The sequence below is a fragment of the Helianthus annuus genome, chromosome 7 (genome assembly GCF_002127325.2).
Source record: "Helianthus annuus cultivar XRQ/B chromosome 7, HanXRQr2.0-SUNRISE, whole genome shotgun sequence".
In the NCBI taxonomy this organism is placed as follows: Eukaryota; Viridiplantae; Streptophyta; class Magnoliopsida; order Asterales; family Asteraceae; genus Helianthus; species Helianthus annuus.
The window spans coordinates 118,923,030-118,947,938 of record NC_035439.2 but is presented as its reverse complement, the minus strand read 5'-3'; the positions used below and the strand labels follow the sequence as shown (position 1 = coordinate 118,947,938).

The following is a 24,909-nucleotide window of genomic DNA, read 5'->3' as shown; positions in this document are numbered from 1 at the left end:
GTATGAATCAAAGCGATCCTATTACATTATTTCATGATTATCATTCAATTGTTCAAGCTGATTTCTTAAAACTTATCTATCAGATTATTCATTCCCGCATACCTCTAACATCTACTTAGGGGAAATAATTATCATAATATTGATACTTGTTCATTCCTATTCATTCATATTAATTCACAAATCAAACATCATTCAATGGTTTCTAACTCTTTAGTTTCTAGATACTCCCCATCCGTCCAAGGCCAATATCAAGCAAAATTTCTTTCATATCATTTGCTTGATAGTTCTTTTCATACTTTTCTTGCAATACCTTCGTATAATCTTTACCCGAGACTAATATTTCTTCCACTGATAATCTATCATAACTGCATGGTTAACCACAACTTAATGTATACATTATACAAATCGTGTACATACTATCCTGCTCTACCTTCTTTACCGTCTATCCTAGGTTACAAGGGCCAACATAAGTCTTTAATCACGCTATCAATATGCTCGTGTAATCAATACTTACATTTGAGCAACTCATGTTACACTCGAAGTGTCGTACTCAACTATACTTGTCATCACATTCCATAACCGTCATACATACGTCATTCCTTCTAGCAATTGTAATACCAAGGCAATTACCCAACATTGTACCTCAAAGGGTTAATTCTTATCAACCTAGGTTCCGCTACATATGAGATTATAAGCTTATTACATGTGTAACTCCATTTCACGTATGAGTTACATAAAACTTGGCACAACTGTTCATTCGACAATTGAGATTACACTCTACCACGTAGGGTTGTTTTATAATACGAACCAAGAATCATGCGTATAAAAACTTTAACTCTCGAACATTTCTTTAGAGGTTTATCTTCTAATAATTCCTCAGCCATGATAGGGAACTCGACAGAGGGTGAGATTTATTCAAATATTCATCATATTTTACATTCCACTCAACCCCTCTTTATGTAACATTCCTCCTCTAACAGTTACGTATTCTTATATTTTCATTCTAGCTTCCTTCGACTTTAACCTTTCACATTTTCCATACAGTTCTTTCTAATTCTTCTAAATTTGGCATACTAAGTATGTACCCCGCTTTCTTAACAATTCCTCACTTTTCTTTTCTTTCTACTACTCATTTTCCGATATGCGGATCGACTCTTACTATCTTTCCATCATGACATTTCAAGACATCTAATAATCTTACTCTACAATAAACAAAAATTTAGAGCCGTCATTATTTCCTATATTGATATGAAGATTATAATTTACTTACTAGCATTATGAGTCATTTACTTCTGCCTTCCAAGTTACTAACCATACATTGTTCCTTCACTATGTTGTTTGAATCAATAATGCCCACCATGAGCCTACTACTTGATTCCTCTATTTTTAACATCATCATTCTTCCTGGTCACCCCCTAATGTGACATAAAAACTTTGACTACTAATGTATGTGTGTGTGTATATATACATATACTGGCCTCAAACATTTAGTAACTCTGTTACAATTAGTTGCTTATTAATCCATTCCTACAGTATGAACTAATTCGCTTATTTGTACTTCCTTATTTATTTTAGACATACTTGTTATCACTTTACCATTTCTTACAAAATTTCTATCCTCGTCGGTATTTAAATCATCCATCCAGGTCTTAGCCCATTATTCATTTTAGTCCTCATAAGTTGATCATCACATGCTTAATACGTAACGTGTTCGGAGCATACTTCTTTCATCATAATCTTATTACCTTAACATCTTTCTATGTATATGTATAATTACTTACACCATCATATGTTACCACATTTGTCATATGTTTTATTCTTACTCATATATCCCGTTTAGGTCTACGACGATTAACTATCAACATATCCCTACTCATATTCCCACAACCAATGGCAACATATCTCACATACGTTCACATACACATCACACACACATATATATATATATATATATATATATATATATATGTATGTGTTCTTTTTAGTCTTACATTATGCTTGACCAACCAGGCTATCTGTGCCATTTACTTGTTATGTTTGTACTTATCTTTAGTTAGGTGGAGAAAAAGCATCTCTTAATTTGCTTTCATACTTTCCTTCCCACCTAACGACTCTAAATTTCATCCGTCTACGACCCTTTCTTAAGGCTCTATCTATGCTTACCACATAAGTACATTCCCTTAAAATTTTAATTCTACTAACATTTACTTTTTGTTATCGTTTGTGTTTCCTTCGTCCGTCATCTACAATTAAGCATTTTCTACATTCATTACTTCATATACTTTCCATGTCATCTCAAGTTACATTGATTCCTTCATAATCACATTTCAATAACTTTCATTCCACTTGTACATTATCATCAACATCGGTCATGATAAGCCACATCACACATGCCTTTCGTTCATAGGGGAATAGAATCCCTCATCCTTCTTACTTACTTTCTCTCACCACCCGCTACTCGGAACATATTTTATTAACAATTTCTTCATTTTCATCAGCCATCTACTATATCATTCGAGATCATTATTAAATTTTATTCTTTGGTCATGTTCATTCCATTCTATCATTAATTTTTTTTTTATACTTTCCTTCCTCTCATGCTAGGTGTTAACGGTCCTTTATGACTAAACCACCTATCTCTCATTATAGGGTTGATAAACCCAACTAGAACTTCATTCACAACCTTCCAATCATATACGTTCTTACTTCTAAACATTTCAACATGACCCGGTTGACATTTAGGGGATCCTAATATCATAGGTTGCATTTTCAGAAACTTAACGAAACTTTTGGATTTGCCTTAAGAAATATTCTACCACATGGTTTATGAAATATGTTAATATGCCTAACATATTTCAATGACTTTCATTCTCTTCTTACTTATTAGACATTCGTTAATTTTATATATAACTTTTCACTTCATTATATGTTACTTCATGCCATCATGCTTAAGTCTTATTGACCTTTATCGTTTTTAATTATGGTTATCATGCTTTTATTTCATAATTCCGGGTGTTAATAGCCAATTAGTGACCATACCGCATTCCTTTCATCATCCTCGGTGTTAACGGCTACTTCGTGCCCACACCGCATACTATTCATCATTCTTGGTGTTAACGGTCACTTTGTGACCTCACCGCATACCATTCATCATTCCTGGTGTTAACGGTCACTTCGTGACCTCACCGCATACCATTCATCATTCATTTCTTTATCATTCATGCATTATTTTGCTTTCAATAATTCATTTCCGCAGGTCATAAAACCATACTATCCTTCATTACGAACATTCTAGACATGTTATTCAAAACATACATTCATTCTTACACTTACTTCATATTCATTCGTTCTTTAACTAATAGCCTTCATGTTATTCAACTTATATTCATGGTTTTATAAACATTTAGGGGCTTTTTCTAAGTTTAACGAAGGTCCGGAGCTGAATTGGAGGCCACGAAATAACAAAGAAAACAAATCATCAAAAGTGAACCGGGAAGGGGCGTCGCCGACGGCACTGGGCCGCGTCGCCGACGCACCCCAGAATGTTGCGTCGCTGTACTTTGCGCGTAGACAGGAAATTAGGCCGTCGGGACTCCCAGGTGCGTCGCCGACGCCATAGGGGGTCGTCGCCGACGGGTCTTCTAACCTGCAAACGCTGATTTCTCTTATTTTTTTTTTTTACCCACATACTTCATTCCCAAGCCCCAGTATGACCCGAAAAGGTTCCTTGACGTTCCGAAACCTCCCGCAACATCCCGTAATGTTACAACCCAGGTTATTCTATTGAGTTAACTATAAACCCCTTCCCATTTCTAACCATAAGCATAATCAAAATTTACAATTTACTTACTTGCATAGCGCTTCAGAACGAACACACCTTCATACGAGCTTTCGGTTTGAGTTCAAGCATTTTAACTCTAATACTTAAATCCCTCAAACCTCGGCTCTGATACCAACTTGTAACGCTCACTTTTTCACATTCAAATAGATTAAAAATAACATACTAATTTTTTTTTGACAAAATTTTGGCATGACCCGTTCGTACTATAAACATTTCCCCTGCTTTTAACAAGCGTCATACAAATAAACTTCTACGACACTTTTTCAAAAGAAATAAAAGTAGTGACCATACAAGACCTAATACAAAGGTTATGTCCGAACTACCCAAAAAGGTTTTAAAATTCAAACTACTTACGAACATCCTAAAACATAAAATTTACATTTACATTACAAAAATTATTTGACCCATTTCAAAAGATAACTTGAACCGGAAGCGCATATATGGACGATGTGGTGTGTTCGAATCCGAGCTCGCCATTCTAAGCATGAGATTTACCTACATCCATAACACAAACTTGCATATTAGTTCGGATAAAGCATTATTACTAATACATTTTTTTTATTTAGCTTTTTACCGCATTATTTGACCCTTTACCGAGTCACTTCATCTTTACATCATCTTTCATACTACAATTCCGCTTTAACGAATATCATGCCATTTAACTTCTATCACCATAAAATCATCATATTTCATCCGACCCGTTCTCACGGATCATGCATATTTTTACTTTCTTGTTTATTATTCTCCACTAGTTTGACTTACAAAAGTCAACATCTAGTTACTTTAACTTCATAACAAATTCATCCTATTTGACCCGTTTAACTACGGGTTTAACACATCATCCAGAATAACATCATTTTCATACTTTAGACCCATTTGCACGGGTCGTCAACATACTTTTTCTCCTTTTTCTACTATTAATTCGTAATAAGACATTTTTTACTAATGATTCCCACATAAAACATCAAATAATTATTTACAAGAGAACTAACATAAAATTCTACTTTCTACATAAGCGAAGTTCATAAGAACTTACCGTGATCTTGTGAAGCTTGCGACTTCAAGTGACTCGTACCTTCTTCCTTCTTCGTGCCTATACATTATAACTTCATGCTTTTAGCTTTCATAAACATTTCTTCACATATGCATCTTTGATTTATTCATCATGACTTAACATAATTATCCATATATCCATTTTCGTTTACATCATCATTAAATCAATAATTCATGTCAAACTTCAACTAAATCATTCTTAGGCATTTCATCGAACACATGGCGTGCATACAATCTATAAAACATGAAGTACAAGTATTCAAAGCATGGTTCTACTAATTCATTCTTAGATTATCAAGATCAACCAAAATTTCATACAACAATCATTCCAAATCAGTTTCAACTATCATTTATTCACTAATAACAATTCTCACACTAAGCCATTACAATAATTTGCACATAATTCATTCATGTTCTTCACTATCTTCCTAATTCAAGTGGGTTTATGCTTCAAATCGTTTGATTAACTAAAATCAAGCAAATTTCTTGTTCTATTGTGTAATCCTAACTCACAACTACACAATTATTCACATTACTACAAGATTGGGTTGAAACCTACTTTCTACAAATCATCAAAATAGAAATTTCGACTTACCATTCGTTGAACAAGCTTAGATAACTCGAGTTTTGGGTTCATGCATTTGTTTAGGCTCTTAAACTCCTTCTGATTTTGAGAATTTTAGGAACTAGGGTTTCTCCTTGGTTCCTTTTTGCTCCTGGCGATCCTCAGAACACACAAAAATGTGTGTTTTGTGTTTTTCTTTTTAATTAATAACTTTCATCTTTTTTTTTACAAGTTTAACCCCTCTAATTATAAATTTTTGTTTATTGTCACATATCTTTCCTTCTTGTTGAATTACTAACATATGCATTTAACTTAGTTAATATAACATAACTAGACATTTAGGTAACAAAATAAATTGCATATTTTTGGGGTGTTACATTAGCTCTCCTTGGTATGGAATGATGGCATTTTGTGGTGAAGGCTGCAGATGTGTATCATCTGAGCTAACCACTGCTGGTGACTTTGATGACCCAGCAGTGGCTTCAAAAGGTGGAGGCATTGGAAGTAAAGGTGTGGACACCTGCTGACTTTGATCCACTGTTTGAGGACTTTTGTCAGCAGTGTTTGATGAGGTGGAAGCAGGGGTTAAGGGGCTACTTTGGTCAACAACTGTTGAGGTAGCAGTGGTTGAGCTTTGACAACTGTTTTGAACAACTGATGCTCTTCCTTTTGAAGCAGACTTTTGAGGAATGATGATTTCATATTCATAGTCTGGTGATGAATCCTCTTATGGACCTGCAGTGTTAGTCTTGACAGCAGTATTTTCAAAAGTGAATTTTTCAAGATCAAAAAGTTCTGCAGGATTTGCAGGGATTTTTATTGATGAAAGTTCATTGAACTTTACATTCAAGGTCTCTTCCACTGCTTTGGTCCGTGTATTAAACACTTTGTAGGCCTTAGCAGTGGTTGAGTATCCCAAGTGATATCCCATATCGATTTTGGCTGCAAACTTTGAGATAGAATCTTTTAAGTTCAAAATGAAGCAGGGGAAACCAAAAACTTTGAAATATGAGATTAATGGCTTTATTTTATACAGAATTTCATAAGCAGTCTTTTTGTGCCTAGGGTTGATCAAAACTCTGTTTTGGACATAGCAAGCAGTGTTTACTGCCTCTGCCCAAAAAGTTAATGGCAAACCTGAATCTGCAAGCATGGTTCTGGAAGCCTCAATCAATGTTTTGTTCTTTCTTTCAACAACCCCATTTTGCTCTAGTGTTCTAGGAATGCTGTACTGCCTTACCATTCCTTTCTTCACACAGAAGGCATCCAACTCCTTATTTTTGAATTCTGTGCCATTGTCACTCCTGAAGACTTTTACTGGAAGGTCAAATTGCTTTTCAACCTGTATCACAAAGTCTTGCAAAATGCCTGCAGTCTCATCGTTTGAGTGTAAAAAGAAGGTCCATGTAAACCTAGAGAAGTCATCAACAATAACCAAACAATATCTTTTCTTTTTGAGACTCATGACTTGCACTGGGCCAAACAAATCCATGTGCAGCATTTGCAAACACTGGGTTGTTTTGGACTCTTCAATGGACTTAAAAGAGCTCTTGTGCTGTTTTCCTTTTAAACAGGAAACACAGTGTTCAGGACATGAAAACATTTTTTGTGGTAAGCCTCTTACTAAGCCATTTTTTGAAATTTCATTGATTGTTTTGAGATTTGTGTGTCCCGGTCTTTTGTGCCATAGCTCTGTCTCTTTGTTAGAGGCAGCTGAGAACAGACAGGCATCAGCTCTGGGGCACTCTCTTGACATGTCAACAACATAAACATTGCCACTTCTTTGAGCAACAAGTTTTGTTGAGCCTTTCTTGATTATTGCTTCAATCTTACTAACCATTTCTGGTCCAATAATCCTACAACAATCCTTTGTGAAGAATGATCCAAACCCTTTATCACTCATTTGAGACACACTCAGGAGGTTGAATTTCAGATTATCAATAAGATTGACATTTTCAAATTTTACATTCCCAGACTTTACTGTACCAGACCCCAGAACTTTTCCCTTACTATTATTACCAAAGGATATATCACCCCCTCCATGAATTTTGAAATCTTGAAGAAGGGCTTTACATCCTGTCATGTGCCTGGAGCCTCCACTATCTGCATACCAAAGACTATCTAAGCATGCAGAAGCTCCCTGCACATGAAGTAAACGGATTAGTTTATAGAGGTCTCCAAAGCCAACAGGGCTTTGGATGGGGTCTCAACAGTGACTGGGATGGAGGCAGATGCATGGACAGTGGTTAGCTCAGGGGTTTGAACATTTTTGGGAATGTTTCTCTCTAACCACTGTTGGGGGTCTTGACCTATCATCTGTTGATAACCAAAAGGATATCTGTTCACTCCTGGTTTAGAGGGCTTTTTGTAAGCCTCATAAACATGTGGAATCCTTTGGTATGATGCTTTTTCCTTGCCTTTTCTGAATTGATTGGCAGGGGGTGCATCAGTCACCTGTACATCTCTTTGGACAGACTTTTGGTTCAGCTGTTTTGTGACAGCTGTTTGGACAGAGACAAACAGTGGTTGTTTCTTGGTGAACTTGACATATGATGTTGATGGACTCAAGGATGTTTTTGCAGTGTATTCATTCTTTTTTATGTCAACATTTTTGAGATACACACATGCTTGAGTTTTGTGATTATCTTTACCACAGATGGTGCAGCTTTCAGCAGGTAAAATGATGCTTTTTTTGTTTATATCATATGCTTTTAGATGAAAACAATCTTTTGTTAGATGATTCTTCTTTTCACAGAACTCACAAAACAAGTTTTTGATCTTTTCTCTTTTCTTCCTTTTCTCAGATTCCTTTACAACAGAGTTTTGAACCTCTGTTGGGATATCTTTGATAGGAATGACTCTTGCTTTTGGAGCTTTTACACCATCAGTGGTTGTGAAATCCATTGGTTTGAAATTTTCAAGGATATCACACTCATCAGACCATGTGGGTTTAAATTGGTATTTCTCAATTTCCTCAAAAGTTGAGGATCCCACAGATCTTTCCAGAGTAATTTTGTTACCAAGTTTGTCGGTTATTTTAACCTCTTGGCCATTTTTGTTGGTTGGTATGATTTCAGAAGAAACAGCTTGCATTGCAGCAGTGCTTGCAATGTCATCATATTTTCTATGACCTATACCAAACTTGACATTGCTTTTAAGCTGTTTCTCAAGCATAACCTCATACCCTTTGCAAGACTTCACCCATCTTTCACAAGTGATCTGGGTAGACTCTAACTCCTTTTTGCAAACTTGGTATTTTTCTACCATAGTTTGGAGTTGAGTTTTGGTTATGCTTTGTTCTTCTTTCAAGCTGCTGATCTCTTTATCTTTTTCAGCCAATTTGTTTCTAAGTTCTTTCAATGACTTTTCAAATTTGACCTCATCAGACAAGATTTTATCTCTAAGGTTTTCATTCACCTCTTTAATGTTAGCAAATGCAATAACACAGTTGTCTAAACACAGTTTTTCAAGAACTTGAGGTGATACCTTAGCAGCAGCCATCATGGCACAATCACATTGATGATTATCTTCTTCATCAGCTCTCTCTTCTACATCACCAGCTTTCTTCAACTCTTCTTTTTCCTTGTCTTCTTTGGACCAAGGGTCGGTCAGTGGTTCAATCAGGGTTTCTGAACTTTCTTCCAGCAGTAGTTCACCAGCAACTGCAGTAACCACTGCTTCAGCAACTTCATCCACTGTTTCAGCACTTAGTTGTTCACCTTCAACTTCATCCCCTTCTGGTATTGACTCTAATGCCATCAAACAGTATTCATCATTAAAAGAATCATTAGAAGCATATAGAGCAAAATTTTCATCACCAAGTTCATCAGGCATGCTGCTCCAATCAACAAAGCCTTGTGTGAAAAAGCTTTGCTGATCTGGTTGTGTCACAGTTGGAGCAGCTGTTTGAGGTGCAACAGGTTGCACTTGTGCCTGAGGAACAGGGGCTTGAACATACTGAATTTGTGGAACAGTGGTTTGAACAAAATGCACTGGCACAGGGGTTGCAGCATAATGAGTAGTGTTAACATGTGCTGTAGGGGCATATTGGGTATAGTGCACAGTGTTTTGATGTTGTGGTCTAGGGTTTGTGCTAGGGTGAGTTATTATGGGACCAGTAGTTTGACTCCTACATTCTCTAGCAAAGTGACCTAGCCTACTACACTTGTAACACTTGATTTTCGACTTATCCAACCCCACCCTTAAATTTCCATGAAGCCCTAGAAATTTTCTCCCTGTTCTTTTGTAGAACTTGCTTGTTCTTACACTAAGCAAGGCTAACTGATGCAAAATGTCCATCTCTTCTAAGTCAGTGGGATCAAAATGTTGCAGATCATTCAGCTCAAAATACAAATTATCTGACATCTGGTTTTCAGTATTTGCTGTGAAAGCATAATTTGTAGAGTGAGAATCAGAGTTGGCAAAGTTACCCCTAGCAGTTATGTCAATAAAGTGATCATAACTCTGATCCTTACTACTACTGCCAGATTCTTCTTGACCAAACAGAGCTGTGCTGCCGAATGAATAATCATCAGCAACTTTACCAGACTCTTGTAACCTCCTCTTTTGGTTCAACTCCCTTTCATAGGTCAGGAGTCTACCATGGAGTTGGGTCAGGGTCAGATCTTTGAATTCAGCTGAATTCCTGGTGACAAAAGCAATTGTGTCCCATTTTCTGGCAATGATCTAAGGAACCTGCTATTTTGGGTTGCATTCGGAAATGTAACCTTAACAAGCCTTAGTTCACTGATGAGACAACTGAAACGTTTAAATTGTTGGGTTAGTGACTCCCCTTTGATGTGACAAAACGTTTCATACTGCTGATTCAGAATTTCCCTATTGTTTTCGATAACCTCCTCCGTTCCTCCGAACTGTTCCTTCAATGCATCCCACAATTCTTTTGCACTGTTACAATGTAACAGTCCAGCATAGATTTCGTTGGGGAGTGCAGAGGCTATGATGCTAAACGCTTTGGCATCCAGTTCAAACTTCTGAAAATCCAATTCAGTGTAATTTTCAGTTGGTTTAGGAACGGACTTTTTGGCGTCCTCTGCGCTAGGCACCATAGGAACATGAGGACCGAAAACGACAGACCTCCAACATCCAGTGTTTTGTTGAGCGAGGATGTGACACATCCTTCGCTCCCAGATGTTGTACTCATTTCTTTTCAGCATAGGTGGTTTAAACAAAGAGCCAATGTTATTTTTATCATCTTGTGATTGCGACCTCTTTCCGGTTGTTTTACAGGCACTGATTAATCAACTTTATTGGTGATTAAACCTTACTCTGTTTTTCAACACAACGAACAAACGATCAGTATCAACAATTTCGAGCTGAACTATTTACGTCAAAATGATTGTTAGATCAAGTTTGACTGTCCTAGCTCTGATACCAATTGTTAGGATCTGAGTTTGGATTGATTATGATTTGTGTTTGAATTTAAATGAACAAATGGAAGAGTAGTGCAACGGAATTTAATGGAAGCAAACTTTTCACAATCAAACAGAAGAAATGCTATCAATCATACATTTTCAAACACTGAATCAAATGATTAAATTTATTTTTAAACTCTGATTACAATGCATGTATGATATGCAAACTCCCCCTCAGCCTGAGCTCAGTGTTTATTCGTGCAGAAAGAAGATGGTGAAAGAGCTAAACAGAACAGTACAGAGTACTGTTCTATTTATAGGCACTTGCAAACCACTGAGCATCAAAGCTGACGTCACCATGAAAGTGACATCTAACCTCCTAACAAACTCTAACCCCTGATCTATACAAACACTGCTATGCTAACTACTGATATTACATTTCAATACATAAAACAGACTCAAACTGCTGCTGCATCCTTCCACTGCTGTGAACCCTGCAGTTCTTGTCATGATCAGCAATGCTTGAACCAAGGCAGTAGATTGAGCAGCAGAGATTTAGTTCTTCTATCAGACTTTGTCTTGATCAGCAGTTGTAGGTCAGCAGTTTGCATGATCAGCAGATAGGAGGTCAGCAGATGTTGAAACCACTTTCAAGGGGAGAGACTTGCAACCAAACATCTGCTTATTCTGAATCTACTGCTGTGATCCAGTTTTGGCTTTTATTATTTGTTCCTTTGGTAGGGTTCAATCCCAACATCTTTTATGGCCTAGGCTAAGTATAATTGATATATATACATATCTAAATGACGTTCATTGAGAATGTTCGTACTATATTAACCCGTATGGTTTAACGATACCATGGTTGGTATATATTAGGGCATTAGGATGATGAGTAGCGGTTGTTGGATTGCAACTAAATAATTGTTCTATTTGGTGTTAGGAATCAAATATCGAGTATGACAAATTCGGATAAGACAGCCCTTGATCGTGTTATGAATGATGCGACACATGCTAATGATACTACAATTATGAACCTTAGAATTTCCAAGGATGTTCTTCAGACTATGATAGACGCAGCTGTTGGAAAAGCTGTGAAGAAGGCTATGAAAAAGATCAAGGAGCCCAATGCTACTTGCTCCAAATCTCAACCAAGACCACCCTTCATTACTCACGAGAAGGATCTCGTTCGTGCCTCTAATGTAAAGGGTGAACTAAAAAGGAAAAGGGAGGAAGATAACTCCCAGAGCTCTAAAAAGAAGAACAAACAAAAGTCCAACCAGAAACCTAAATGCAAGACCTGCAAGAAGCGCCATTGTGGGAAGTGCAGGTACGAACCAAAATCCCAATCGCAGCCTAAGGCTTGTGGGATCTGCAAATCTAGGGAGCATAAAACATTGGAATGCCAGAAGATAGGAGAGGCGACTTGTTAAAACTGTAACGAGAAAGGGCATATCAAATCAAATTGCCCAAAGTATGCTAAGAAGCTTGAAGGAGATAAGAAGACCAATGCTAAGGTCTCTTAGATGGATGCAAAAGAGGCCATACAAGATGACAATGTTATAACCGGTACGTCCTTATCTGTGAAGTATATGCAAGGATATTATTTGATTCAGGTGCAGATAAGTCGTTGTGGAATAAATTTTGTAAGTTATTAAATCTGCCTGTTAGAACCCTAAGCATAAAATATGAAGTTAAATGAAACGCTAGGAGTTCTGCTTTAATTCGGATACCAATCATTCCTTCATAGATGGTAAGTATAGCAAACTCTTAAAGACTCCCATGAGAACCCTAGATATTAAGTGTAAGGTAAAACTTACAGGCGAAATCATAGGAACCATTTCTTCTGCTCCTGTCAAAAGTCTTCAGTCATGAAATTCTAGTGTACCCTCTCTCCAGATGAAGTGCACCATCATAAGTAATTGATATCTCTTGATCTCTATCGATTGCGAATACCAGATGGTACGACAAAAGCGCCATATGAGGATTGGTGTATCTTAATATGTTTCGTAGATTGCTTCCATGCCTGATCAGTATGGAGGTTTAATGCATGGAACCCCAAAGATATTCCAATGGTCATACGGTATTAAAGTCAGCTAATGGTATTCAAAGAAGATATCTAAAATGGGATTATCCAAGTACATGTCCCTGAGTAAGAAATCCGTGGACTCGTAACACGAATGTGTCACTTATCTGACGCATATCATGGTAAATGAACTGGAGCCTGAGAATTGGAAAATCTCTGTAACCTCCTTGCGTTTTGACTATCTTCTCCAAGATTACCCCGTTTACCTCCTGAGAGGCGAGTAGAGTTAAGATTAAACATCCCGCTTAGGGCTGCAGTATTATGAAATCTCCATGTTGATTAGTACCACCAATTAGGGAATAGTCGAAACCTTGATTAAGTAAGTTTTAAAATAGAGGATTCTTATAGCCTAACTTAATATTCTGAGAATTCAGTATAGTTAATTAAGAAAGACGGTTCATTTTGCTTATGCATTTGATTACCGCAACCCTAATTAGGCAACAAAACATTAGCCCACTATAACAGTCTAAATGCTATTTTAGCATTCACCATCATGAAACTTCTAGCTCTCCAACACTTGTTAGTGCCACATCTTTTAGCAAAAATAAAAACATTTATATTTATTTTTTAATAATAACTTAATAAACACGGATAATGTCTTGTTCGTGTTCGCTCGTTAAAGAAATAAATGTGTTCACGAACTATTCATGAACACTTAAAGAACGAGAAGTTATGTGGGTGTTTGTTCATTAAGAAATGAAGGTGTTCGTGTTCGTTTATTAATTTTAGGTAGCAAACACAACCAATACACACGAACACAAACGAACGTTCATAAACACTAACAAGTAATCAAGAACAAAAACAAACACAAAGAAACATATAGGTAGTGAGAAGAAGAAGCAGGTGGTCCTCGGGGAAAAAGAAGTCAGCGATGTATGTGGCGATAAGAAATTTCAAAAGGCTATGATTTGCGAATCTTATAAATGTTGGAATAATTGGATAAAAACAACAAATAAACAAACGACCGGATATTGTGAGAAATGCACTGACGACTCTTTCTTTTGTTACAATCAAATCACCCCAAACTGAAAAAGCTAACAGATCATATTTATACTAAGCATTACTTGATCACCGAGTCATCAAACATATCCCAATTAGACTATGACACCTAATTAAATAATAACTCAAATACACATAATCCATAAAAATATGTAACTCTAACATCCCCACCCCTCTCCCCCCTTAATCTTGATGTGGTCCCTCTAAGATCCTTGATTCCAAGTAATACTAGTCTTATATCCACCAACCCATTCACGATACTTGAATTCTCGCACCCGCCAACAAGAATCACTTTTCCCTTTCACGCCCTCTCGAAAACACTGTTTTCTCAAGCCCGTTACTTTCGATCATCATCATGATATTCACTATCATGATCTTCATCGCAGTGATCCGTATCACACTGTCCGGTCGCCCACTCCTTGAGTCACATAAATTCATCGTCACACAACTTGAATCACTCAAGTTATTTCACAAAAGTTTATCGTTCAAATTTACTTTGTTATATGGAATTAATTATTTTCAACAAACTCCAATTTATTTCCAACCAAAAATTAACTTTACATTTCCTTTGGATGGTATGATTTTCAAGCGGACTCTAGATTTTTCCGTAGTCACCTCCAATTGTTTAAACAAACCTTGGTTGTTGATTTTCAAGTGCATAAACTAAACAACCTTGAGCGTTGTTTTATCAGGTCACTATATAAACCAATAGTCATTGTCTCGTTTAATCAATTTCTCACAGATTAACCAACTCTTCTATTTTCGGTATCACACCGTACTTGTTCTTTCATCGATATCGCACTGCACCACCCCAAATCACTCAGGTCAACATCGGTATCACACCATACCACCCCGAAATGCTCGGATAACTCCACACCTGTCATAGGTGATTAAACTTTCACTTGACATGCTCGCTCCAATCGATTTGTTTTCATGGTTAACTTGCACAACCCTTTATTTTGAAACTTCACAGCCGCTTCCGCAGTTCGAGCTCTCACAAATCGAATTTCAACAACTTCGTACTAAACCAGTGGCCTTCAAACCCGTCGCAGGTTCGATGACGACCTCTCCTTGAACACGTCTTAGGTTCAGTTTTCTTCAATGGTGATTCAACAGGCTTTCAATCGTATGTGCTATGATACAAATTGTTGGAACAACTTGATAAAAAACAACAAATAAACAACCCAATATTGTGAGAAACAAACTCACGACTCTTTTCTTTTATTAGAATCAAACCACAACAAATTTACAAACCTAATAAACCTTTTCTATACAAAACATTGCTTGGTCACAAAGTGATCAAACCTACCCTATTTAGACTAAGGGGCTATTTGTTTACTTCTTAATGGGGCTCTTAATGATTCAGACCTCTTACTAATTCAGCACTTAATGGTTCAGCCTGTTTGTTTCACGAGCACATGTCTGAATGGTTCAGACATTTGCCTATGAATGGTTAAGCATTATAGTAAGTCTGAAACTCTAATCTGATTTGATCAAACATTTGTCTTTAAACGGTTAAGCATTATACTGCCTCTTAATGGTTCAGTACTTAATGGTTCGGACCTCTTACTGGTTCAGCACTTAACCATTCAGAAGTTGCCAAACAACCCCTAAGACACATAATGTAACACCTCGTAAAATCACGTCCAATGATGTATTGACACGTGTAATGAACCTTAATGAAGTCAAACATTGAAATTTAGGGACTAATTTTTCGAAAAATTAAAAACTTTGATTATGAAAGGACTGGAAGTGTTAGCATACCTAAAATAAGTTTCTAAATAACCTCTTACGGTGTTTATATTCACAAATGTGCCACTTGATGATTAAGTGTAGCCGTTTGTGGAATTAATTAAAAGTTTGCGCAATGAAGGGTTAAAAGCGTCAATATGTTAATTCTTACCTCTGAATGACCTTTTAACAAACCGGGAGCTTCATAATATTTAATTATACTCTCGGGAAGGCCAAATGATGGCCATCTAAGGTTTTTATGCCTATAAGTAAAGTTACGCGCAACTTTGCAAGTTAAAGGGACTAAAAGTGTCAATATGTTTAATTATACCTCTGAATGACCTTTTAGCGAACCCGAAGCATCGTAATGTTTAATAATACTTTCAAGGATGCCTAATATGGATTAGATGAGGCTTCAATGCTAATAAATGATGAAATGCGCAAGTTTGCGCAATAGAGGGGCCTAAAGCGTCAACTTTTGAATCTACGCCATTCGGTGACCATTTAAGCAAACGGGAGCGTAGTAATATTTAAATATATGCTTGGGAATGATTATTAGGGGCCATGGCAAGCTTAGATATCATTAAACGGCATTTCGCGCTACTTTGCGCAATTAAGGGACTAATTGCGTCAAACTGTAAAAGTATGTCGATTCGTATAGAATCGGACCCTCCGGAATGTGACCATAAGTTAAACATACCCTATTTATCCTTTATATATCTTAGATATAGGCTTAAAGGTGTTTGGTGCGCAAAAATAAACTTTTAGGTCATACAGGGACTAAAAGTGTCAAAAAGTGCACAAGTTTGCATTTTCGCGCATATCTTGCATTCTGAATATCCCCGGACACCCAAAAATTTATGTAAGCACTAAAATATTTTATTTTAGTGTTTGGCTTGATAAAATTCCATTCGTCGCGTGATTTGGTTCGTTTTTTGCGTCCGTCCGTGTTTCGTCGTAATTAGCCGAACAACGTGACCGTACGACCAAACGAACCGATATCCGGCATATTTTTGAGCATGTTTCATGTTCCCTATGCTTAGGCATCATTTTAGAGCCTTAAAAATAGTTTAACATGCCTTAGATGTGTCGGAAATGGCAATTAACAAGTGTAGGGGCCTACTGTGTCAACATTTGAAGTTTTGCTGTGCTTATCTGGTCCCTTACGGACCGTATACAGGACCATACGGTCCGTATACCAATACCCAGCAGCAGAATGTTGAAAACCAGCTTTGGTTTTGCTCTTTTTCTCTCATACTTGAATCTAGGGGCTGCCCATTGTTTAGTAAACCATGGGTAATAGGTGTATGGCTCAGATTTGATCACGGTTTACGAGAAACGATCCTAACGGTTCTCAAAAACCTATAAATACCCCTCTTGATTTTGCTCCCATTCCACACCTTGATCTAATTGTTCTAAGTTGAGGCCCTTGTGCTTCATACCTGAACATCCAAGATCAATTCCCTCCTTGCTTGGACCTTTTGTAAGTGTCCTCTCATGCTTAGTTTAATTTTAGCGGTTATAACCGAAAGTCAAGCGTTTTCGATAAACGCTTTGACTTTTAAACGGTTGAGTCATTGTTCGCAACGAACATGGCTACGTGACTGTAATTAGGTAGGCGTTTAACCCTCAAAAGGGCACCTCCTAATTACCACGTTTATTTAGTTTAATTGTCGGGTCAAATAAAAGTCAAACGGGTTAGTTTTAAATAAAATACATGGCTATTATATAAAAGTCATAAAATCAGTTTTCTCACTTTAATAACTTGGTAAATATTAGTTGAACATGCCTAAGCATGATTCAACCCGACAATTCTAAGTATAGGCTCGATTCGGAACCGAAAGTCGCAAAAGTTGACGTTTGCTTTGACTTTCAGTTCTGACCTGATTTAGCTTAGTTTAGATATGCCTTAGGATTCCATTAGGACCATATTATAAGGGGTGGAGATACAATAGGAAGCTTATTTAGCTAGGAAGGCTAGGAAGTGATCTTGACCATCCATTAAGTTAATCAAGGGCTAAGATTAAATCAGGGAAATTGAAAGGAAGAAAAAAGGCGCGTGAGTTTGTTCAAGGGCATTCTAGTCAATCCAAGCCAATAGTTTCTCTCTCCTCCAATTCCCCCCCCCCATTTTTTAAACGTTAATAACTCTTTCATACGACATTATTTTTTTATAAAAATTGCACCAAAAAAACGAGCGTTTTTTTATCTTTAAAACGAGTATACTATTGCTATATTTAAAAAAAAATTAAAACCCAGTTGCGTAAAACGCAATAGAAAAACCACCAGTTACGTAAAACGCAATGAAAAAAAAACTAAAAAGTGACATTTTTCTAAAACGCAATGCACCAAAAACACAAAGAAATGACTTATTTGTAAAACGCAATGGCCATAAAACACACAGAAATGTATTATTTGTAAAACGCAATGGCCAGAAAACACATAAAAATGTGTTTTACCTAAAACGCAATGCACCAAAAACACAAAGAAATGTCTTATTTGTAAAACGCAATGGCTAGAAAACACATAAAAAAGTGTTTTACCTAAAACGCAATGCACCAAAAACACAAAGAAATGTCTTATATGTAAAACACAATGGCCATAAAACACTTAAAATGACTCATTCTAAAACGCAATGGAGTGAAAACACCTAAAAATGTGTTTTACCTAAAACGCAATGACTAAAATCACTTAAAAATGTGTTTTTTTCTAAAAAGCAATAGACATAAACCACATAAAACTCTCTTATTTCTAAAACGCAATGGACACATAAAACTGTCTGTCACTGTGAACTGTCTGAACTGTCTACGAATTACTGTCTTCGAAATGAGCCAATTTCTCTGCCCCTTGGACCCCGCCAGGGGCTACCGCCCCTGGGACCCCGCTACCAGGGGTTGCCGTCCCCGGACCCCCGCAAAGATCGTAAAACGCAATGACTGAATCAAAAACCCAGATCGTGAAAATGAAATTAAAGAATTTCTTACATGGATCGAAGCCGATTTCTTCATCAATTGACGAAATTTGAATGATAGAAACACTTATCAACGCTCGAATCGAACGAATTGAGTGATTATCTCCAAAATCACCGGAAAAAACGAGATTTTTTTATGAAATTAAACTGGGTTTTCTTCAAAAAAAGCTGAAGAACACGTTGATCGGGTTTTGAATCATTGATTGGTGATGAAAATCGCACTATAATGTAGTGATTATTGAGATAGAAAGTGAAGAAATAGTTGAAGTTGGTGGGTTTTGAAAATGGTGGGTTTTGAAGTTACTGGGTTTTGAAAAAGGAAGAAGAAGGAGTTGGATTGACTAAAATACCCTTTCTCTTTATTTTAAAATTTGCCACATGTCATAATCCTATGGCTTCCTATCCTTCCTAGCGAAAATTAACTTCCTATTTGATCTTTTCCCATATTATAAGTTAGTATAACCCTCCAAGGTTATACAACTTGGTTCCATAGAAATCCTAGTTCATGCGTAATTCCGTTATATGCCTAAATGTTGACCGTTATGCCCTTTGGACCTTAAAACGATATTTTTGAAATTGTGAGAGGATAGGAACCTTCATTACTGAATTATAAACTTGTCCCTAGAATTTGACATCAGTTTGAGGTCTAGATTAGGAGTTATGCTCATTAGCGTAAATGAAAAGCTTTTTACTAATTAAACGACATAATTAGCGTATAGCCTATCTAAACCCAATTTTTAATACCAAACTTTTTACTCACTGATATAAAATAATATTTTGAGATTTTTGAAGATTTTTATTTATTTTTAGGTTGAGCATAACTTGGGGTTGTAGCATTAATTCGATAATTGTCGGTTTTGCCCTTTTGGGCTATAAAATGAGTTTTATAAATCCTTTTGACCCCAAACCTTTTTCTACTGATCTAATATGTTAAATAAAATATTTTGAGTCTTCTAGAATATTAAAAATATCAGCTTTCTATACAAAACCCGGAAATGGCTCCAAATCGCCTTTTTAAGCGTTCTTAACGCATAGTATGTATCAAAACTAGTTTAAAGATATAAGGGTTGATGCCTACTGATTTTCTCAAGTAAATTTTTATATTTTAATAGTAAGCAAAAGTTTTAAACTCATATTTCCAGTTTTGGCCTTTTAACCTTATGTGAAATTACCAAAATACCCCTACGGTGCATAGTATGGTTATAATTAATAAATTTTATGTATAAGTGATACCCTACTGTTATAACTTATTAAAATGAGTATATTTACTGATTTAATCAGACCTGTAACTCAGATTACTATTTAAACCCTTTTATAAACTTTAAAATGACCAAAATGCCCTTGCGAGGCATAGTTTGAGTTTAAAATCCTCTTCGGCATAATGGAAGGTATCCTACTGATATCACGACATATTTAAGGCATATTAACTTAGGAAATCCGTTCATGACTCTCGTGGTTACCCGTTACGCCCTTTTCGCGTTCGGATCGGCTTATGTAACTAGTTTATATAAATTAGCCGAAACGGGTCAAACCTTATCACTTTTATCTCAAAATCCATAAGGTGTTTAGTTTACCCATATTAAACAAGTATTCAAACTTGTTGGGACTAAACCACATTCTAATCCGGTCTTCGCTTAATCTTGCGTTTGAACCGTAAACCTTTCCTTAAAACTAACCGGTCTAAGTTAATACTTAAACAAGACCCGTTAGGAATCTAATAGGTTAATAAAAACCTTTGTTCCAGATTAAGAGCCCCAGTAGAAATACTTGTGCTTGCTGATTAGGATATACGGCTGAGTATAAATTGCATTTTAAGCTCAGGTAAATATTCTTAACTTATTTTCCCTATACGGGCTTGGGATACGGTATTATAATAATACTGCTTGGTCGGGTATTGAATGTTTAATCGTATTGTGATTAAATTATTGAGGTAACCCGCTTTAATCTGCCTTGTTTGAAAGGCCTTTAGGGGTTAATGACCATGTCCCGGATATCCTTGGCATCATTGTATAATAAATATGGTCACGTCTTATGCACGGGGTGTAGGCGTACACCTGACAGTGGCATAAGGGAAACGGTATCTCACTCTATTGTGGGTCTATACTTGTGGCGTGTCTGTTAATCTTGACTCGGTTTCTACATCGGGCCCTAAATGTATAACGAACATGTAAATCTGTATACACGATTATTTTTATATAATTATCCCAAGTTATAAAAGTTTTGTGCCATGTGCATTCAAATCAATTTTCTAAGACATTTTCAAAATGAGTCAGTTAAGTTGTATTTACCAGTGTAAACTGACGTATTTTCCTAAAAGTTTAAATGACATGTACTATACGTAATTGGCTGAGAGCTCTGGGTGTCAATAGGGAATCTCGCAAGTTCTAGATGCCTAAAGTCTGTTGAACAATGTTATCTTTCTGTTTTAAGATCCGCCTGTGGATCCAACTTACATTCCATTGTAATATTTGATATTACTTTTGAATCGGATTGTAATATATTTATCTTTTGCTTCCGTTGTTCATTTAAATTGTGTTGTTTGACTATGATGATATCAACTACGTCACTATACCCCCACCGGGCCCACCGGTGACACGTAGAAAATATCGGGGTGTGACACATAATTAAATAATAACTCAAATACATATAATCCCTAAAACTATGTAACTCTAACCAACTAGGTAAACATTAAATAAAAAAACAAACAAATGAAGATTAATCCGACAATAAACCATAAATTGTTAAAAGGTATGTAATATACAATACAATTAAATAACCACCGAGTGTCAGCCCAGTGGCCACCGACACCCATCTTAAAACCTGCAAGGGGGAGGTCGCAAGTTCGATTCTTACCCTGAGCAGGCTGGGGAATTCACCGCCAGAGCGCTTGGTCAGGTAGCAAACTAGGGAGGGGGATCCCTCCCGCGGTCAGGGGTACCGTGCATTTACCCTTTTTTTACAATACAATTAAATATATTATTAGTAAAAAATTGGAAGTATATAAATAAAATGTAAAAAGTAAAAACCTGAGTAACAATAAACGAACGAACATAAATGAACACGATACTGTACATTCACGGACATAAATAAACGAACACAGTCTCTGTTCATGTTCATTCATTTAACTAAACGAACGAAATTTGTTGTTCATATTCGTTCATCTATTAAATGAACGAACACAAACACGCACTAAAAGAATAAACACAAATAAACTTTTCGTCGAACTGTTCACTTACCGTTTGGTTCATTTATAGCCCTAGGCCATTCCCATCTTTCACCCACAATATCCAATCATGTTTCGCCCTGTCAGCAACCATTTTTCCATCACTCACAACCTTTTTTAGTGGGGGTGGTCATCACTCACCACCACACCCAACAATTTCCCCCCAACCAACAACTACCCTCACAACTAACAAAATAACGCCGTGAAAAAAATCACGGAATCAGCCCTGCGTTGAAGTATCACGCGTGAAAAAAATGGTGGCGGTGGGATTTCTTTGTTTTCCATGCGTTGAATTTGTATCACGCGTTGAAATAACGCAGCGCCCCTCCTCACCTTAGCTAATGAACCTTCTTTTTGTGACTCAACCCCAAAACTCAACAATGTCATGTTTGCTGCTTCTTTTTGTTCTTCAATGATGTGGATAGGGCTCATCTTCTCATGGTTGTCCCTCTTGCCTCGCATTGATCATTCCCGCCACACATTAGTAGAGTTTCCTTGCTCATGACTTTTCGATTTTTCTAGAGCACATCTCGTTTCAGTCCATCAATTTGGAGTCGGATAAAGTTTATACATATGGTAAGTAGAAAAAAAAATGGACAAAAAACTCTTATTTGCTTTCATTTTATTTTTTATTTCATAAGAATTAATCAAATATAGTGTCTTTAGATCTTTATGTAGAAGATGTACGGTTTGTTAAAAATCAAATTGTAAGATATATTAGCTAACGAGGAAGTGGTGGAGTGGTTGGAGAAAGATTTGGTGTTCCTTGTGACTCAGGTTCGACTCCTGCTCTCCCCATTATTTTCTGCGGCATCCAGGTGAAAGGGCGAATACGGGTGGCGCCGGTTCGTCTTGGATGGGAGACGAGGTTTTACCGATTATTCCACTGTCGTGCATTCGGGCGGGTGGAGGTCAGGTTTTCGCGCATCTAGGAGAGCCGAGGGGTTGGCGGCAGTCGAATAGTCGACCTTGGCTACAGCGCCCGGTGTCACGATGGTTGGCACGTCGTTCCTTGTCGTTCAAAAAAAATTGTAAGACCATCCGTACTCATTCAGAATTTAGACCTTTTTTGGATGAAAACGCCGGAGCACGCCGGACCTTCCGCCCCCGTGGGCGTTTTTTTGGCCAAAATTGGGTTGGAGCGTTGTTAATTCCACGCCGGAGAAGAATTGAGTTGGCCAATGACAGTTATCTCCTTTTTGTTTGGCCAATAAGATTTTTGTATGTTTTTTTTAATTTAATTTTATTACACATCTTCTAACATAATGTCCACATCCCCACTACACCCAATTTAGAAAACGTCCTATAATGTCCAATTGCTGATTTGGCTGTCATATAACGCAAAACGCCCAAAGGCGGCAGTCGAATAGTCGACCTTGGCTACAGCGCCCGGTGTCACGATGGTTGACACGTCGTTCCTTGTCGTTCAAAAAAAATTGTAAGACCATCCGTACTCATTCAGAATTTAGACCTTTTTTGGATGAAAACGCCGGAGCACGCCGGACCTTCCGCCCCCGTGGGCGTTTTTTTGGCCAAAATTGGGTTGGAGCGTTGTTAATTCCACGCCGGAGAAGAATTGAGTTGGCCAATGACAGTTATCTCCTTTTTGTTTGGCCAATAAGATTTTTGTATGTTTTTTTTAATTTAATTTTATTACACATCTTCTAACATAATGTCCACATCCCCACTACACCCAATTTAGAAAACGTCCTATAATGTCCAATTGCTGATTTGGCTGTCATATAACGCAAAACGCCCAAAGGCAAAACGCCCAAAGGTGTGGCATTACCACTACACTCATCCAAGATATATTGGTTGAAAATAAAGAAAGAAAGAAATGGTAGATTGGTCGTAAAAGTCAAGTCAAATTATGTGAAGGGCAATTCCACGTGCGTTTCTGACAGGAGGAGAAGTTGGCGTGCAAGTATTAAAGCAGAAAGTACAACCATTGTATTTTCGTTCCACGTATAGAGCACATGTGTGGGGCACACGTGTAAAGCGCATAACTAGGCCCCTCATATTGCGGGCTTGCAACTCACATACTCACACCACGTAACTTACTCATAAACCCAAATTTATTTTTTTACTTACATTAAACTTATCGAAAACACATTCCCGGTTCAAACGGGCTAGGGACCAACATATACACGCCCCGACTTAAATGGGCAAAAAGCGTACATTATAACATATACACATGAGTTTTATACCATTCCTCCTATCTAAGAGATGTAAAAAGATGACCTATTTTTCAACTAAACTAAATCTCTAGACTTCACTTCTTCCGTAACATCTTGCTGACTACATTTTTTATTTTAATACCAAATCATACTGATGGTTTGACATTGGTTTAACTTTACGGTTTAGGCTTATTCCGGTCACGGACCCATTGATATATGACACAATATATAAGGTGCAATAAATTTAGTATATGTAGGGTTTCTCATCTTATCTCGAGGACATTAAAAAGACTAAATGTGGAACATACAATGTCTTCTGGTACAATCATATGCCAGGGGCCATAATGAGGCACATGAATCATCTGCTTACATCTGTACCTTTGGCTTCATAGGATTCTATCCTCAGATGAAAAGGGGAAACATAGACTGTAATTTCACCCTTTTGTCTATATTATATTATATAAAGAAAGTAAAAAAAGTTCACACCCTAGCTTAATTTGCGATTTACCTTATTTTGTTGATTAGCAGGGTATTGATGGGGTCTCGTGAGTTTTCTGGTAAATAAAAATGAGTAAGTATTCACTAAATGTATGGCGATAAATAAATAAATAGTTGGCATCCTGTTACTTGCTGTATGTTATATTATCTGTCGTTAGTATCAGTGGCGCAGTTTAGAAGGGGCCGGGGGGCGTCCGACCCCATGAACTTTTCGCTCAGTAGTATTATATATGTAGCTTCCGTATAGAAATTTTTGGGTATATACGTTTTCAACCCCCCGGTTCTATAGAAATTTTTGGATATATACGTTTTCGACCCCCCGTCGGAAATCTCAAGCTTCGCAAGTGGTTACTATATTATTATATGGTATGTAGAGTAATATCATTATGTACGAAT

At 37.0% G+C, this 24,909-nt stretch overlaps 1 long non-coding RNA gene across 1 annotated transcript; it reads right to left on the bottom strand.

The window, feature by feature from the left end:
- Positions 1-4,138: 4,138 nt before the first annotated feature.
- On the bottom strand, positions 4,139-5,623 carry LOC110907125. Its single transcript, XR_002573924.2, has 3 exons — positions 5,490-5,623; positions 4,878-4,934; positions 4,139-4,336 (listed from the first exon to the last, which is right to left on the bottom strand). It is a non-coding gene; the product is annotated as an uncharacterized LOC110907125 (long non-coding RNA).
- Positions 5,624-24,909: the final 19,286 nt, after the last annotated feature.